Genomic DNA, 2,987 nt, shown 5'->3' with positions numbered 1-2,987 from the left:
AGCCCCCGGCCACCGGCCCTGGTCGGCACCGGGGGCTGCACGCCCTTCCCCTTCGGTGCACGTCGCAGCCCCAGAGAGAGAGAGAGACCGGAGGCGCGCGGCACTGCTGGGCACAGGGGGTCGGAAGGGGGAGAGGGGATAAAAGCTGCTCGGCGTGGCGAAGTGCACCATGCGCGCCCGCCTCCCTGCGCGCGGGCGGGGCCCTCCCCACGCTACGCCGCGCGTTGTAGTCGGGCCTCAATGCATGGTGTGCCGGCCGCCGTCGCGGTGGCTTGTCCCCCCGGCCCCCACACTATCCTGGCCCACCCCGGCCTTGCGCCGGTCTGCCGCCGGTCCGTCCCCGCCGGAGAGCAGGGGTGTGGCCGTGGGCCCCTGAGCCACTCGCTGCTGCGGCCAGCGCCGCTGAATGCTGGTCGCCGGCGTGCCGCGTGTGGGCGCCCTGGCGCGGCCCAAGTTCTCCTGAGCTCGGCTCTCCTAGGCGTGCGCGTGAGAAAGCCACCTGGGTCCCGGGAGGGAGGGGTGCTCAGCACGGCCCCTCCTGGAGGCGCGCCCGTCCCTTCCCTCGCTGCTTCACCCGTCGAGCCATGGCCGTCCATCCGGCCGTGGCACCTGTCAGCGGCCGAGGTGGAAAGGGCGAGGGAGCCGGGTGGCGGGGGCGCCTTCGGGGCTCGGAGGAGGCGGCTCCTCCAGCCCTTCCCGCCCCGGGGAGGGGGGCCTTTGCCGGCCGGCAGAGTTCCCCTCTCTCGGGCCAAGTAGCCCCCCCTCTCGCACCCGGAAGAGGAACTCCAAGGGCCGAGGCCTCCGGGCGTTCCGGGCCGCGCTTGGTGGCGCGCATGTGCGTACGCGCCCGAGGTGTGCTCGGTGGTTGGGCCCGCGTCCCCCGTGCCGGCGGGGTGGTCCGGGCCACGGCGGTCCTCTCGGGGGCATGGCGCTGGGCTACTGAGGGAAACCCCTGGGCCCCGAGAAGGACATGGCTGTGGTGGCGGCAGATGTCGGGTGCGCCCCCGCTGGTGGACACTCCCCCAAGGGTGGCAGCTGGGGAGGCACCCTGGCGGGGCCATGCAGGTCATTTGCCTTGCCCCAGGGCCAGGTACCTAGTGATCTGTGCCTCGGCGGTCCCCCCAGGTTTTTTCCCTCAGCCTTGTCAAATGCTGCGGGTTTGCGGAAAGGGGCCGGCGGGGCCGGGCGGCGGTTTAAAGACTAGGGCAGCTCGGCGTGGCCCGCCATGGCGGCTGCGGTGGCGGCGGCGGCGGTGGCAGGCGTGCCGGGCGGTGGCCGTGCGGGGCGCCACTGAGGGGTGGGGAGCAGCTACTCCCACCGATCCCCTGCGGTGGTTGTCCCGTCGCCACCGGCCGCGCTCTTCCGTCGCCGTCGTTGTCCCGCCGCGCACCATGGGGATTAACTGTGCCACGCCGGGGAGGGGCGCCCTGCCTCCCCCTCTCCATGGCCCAGCCTCGGTGGAGAGGCCGCGGCGTGTGGTCGGCCATGGGGGCCGACCCGCTCACCTCGTCGTAACGGGTGACGCTGGCAGAGAGCGCGCGCTCTCTGCCCTTCCTCGGCCGTGGGGTCGCGGCTGCTGGGGCCCGCCCGTGCTCTTTCTCCTTGGCCCACTGCCGCCGTCTCTGGCACGCGCGGCGCCGCATCCGGCGCCTCTCCTCCCCTTAACAGTTTTTTCTCCTCGAACGCACAGCGGTAGCGCCATCGTCCACTGGCCGACCCCTGGCTCGACCGCCCGCCCACTGCTGGGGAGCGAGCGCTCGGCAGGCCCTCCGGCAGCGGAGGCCCGGGAGCACGCGCGACCCCGTGCCGAGCGGCGGCGGCACCGCTCGACGGGTGTCTCTCCCTGCGGGGACGGTTGGCCGGAAGGCGCCCACCATCGCCCGGCCACGGTCCTGTGCCGGGCCCCGCTTGTCAAGTCCTCCATCACCCTTTCCGGCCGCGTGTGGGCTGCAGAAAGGCATGCGAGGTGGCCGCGGGGGCACTTCCCCCCGCCCGGTCTCCGCGTGCCTGAGGCAAGGGGCCCCGGCGGTGCGGCGGTGGTGGTCCCGGGAGCGCGGCCCCAGCAGCGGCGGGGTCTGCTGTCTGGCAGGCCACGGGTTCTGGCGACGCCATCTCGGGTCTCAGTGGCGCCCACCTCCGGGGCCGGCGGCGGAGCGTGTCTGCTGGTCGCTCGCCCGCCTGGCAAGGGAGCGGTCCCGCGGGAGGTGCATTGGTGGGGGCCGGTCGCCGTCGCATACCGTCTCAAGCCGGGGCAAGGCCATGCACTGGGGAAAGAGAAAAGCCGGCTGCACAGCAGTGTGGCAATGCTGCACGAGGCCTGCGCCGTCGAGGACTGAGGGAAGCCGGCGTGTGCGGGGCCAGATGGCCGCGCGCCCCTGGCCGTGTGCCGTGTGTGTTGTGCGTGTAGTCCCAAGAAAGCGAGAAGTGGGTGGGCCACCATGCTCCCCCACGTTTTGGCGCAGGCCACGTGGCCCCCAGCACGGAGGCCGGGCCGAGCCCGGGCGCCTAGGCCGCCTCCGAAGGACGGCGTTTGCGAGGTCGGCATCTCCCCTCGCGGGGGGAGGCGGTTGGGGGCACGGGCTCCCCCGCCTCTTGGCCGGCCTTCAGAGTGTGGGTTCCTCCAGTTGTTTTTTTTTCCCCTTTTGTTTCTGTGTGCTCGTACAGTCGAAGCCAGGCGCGTGCCCACGCGTCCTCGGCGCCAGAGTAATAAAAAGGGGCCCGCTTGGCATGAGCGGTGCCCGAAAGGCAGACGACTCTTAGCGGTGGATCACTCGGCTCGTGCATTGATGAAGAACGCAGCTAGCTGCAAGAATTAATGTGAATTGCAGGACACATTGATCATCGACACTTCAAACGCACTTGCGGCCCCAGGTTCCTCCAGGGGCTACGCCTGTCTGAGCGTCGCTTGACGATCAATCGCCATCCAGGGGCTACGCCGGTGGTGCAGCTGGGGTCGCTTTGCAGGCCCGTCGCCCGCGGCGGGCAGT

General features: G+C 71.7%; 1 non-coding gene across 1 annotated transcript; it reads left to right on the top strand.

Annotated features, from left to right (window-relative positions):
• Nucleotides 1-2,751: 2,751 nt before the first annotated feature.
• LOC139603567 (5.8S ribosomal RNA) lies at nucleotides 2,752-2,904 on the top strand. The gene has a single exon (XR_011683724.1). It is a non-coding gene; the product is annotated as a 5.8S ribosomal RNA (ribosomal RNA).
• The last annotated feature ends 83 nt before the right edge of the window (nucleotides 2,905-2,987 follow it).

This window comes from Agelaius tricolor, unplaced genomic scaffold, assembly GCF_023055355.1.
Source record: "Agelaius tricolor isolate 1412-34295 unplaced genomic scaffold, bAgeTri1.0.p SCAF_39, whole genome shotgun sequence".
NCBI lineage: Eukaryota > Metazoa > Chordata > Aves > Passeriformes > Icteridae > Agelaius > Agelaius tricolor.
Note: the sequence above shows the minus strand (reverse complement) of the source record. Positions and strands in the feature narration are given on the sequence as shown.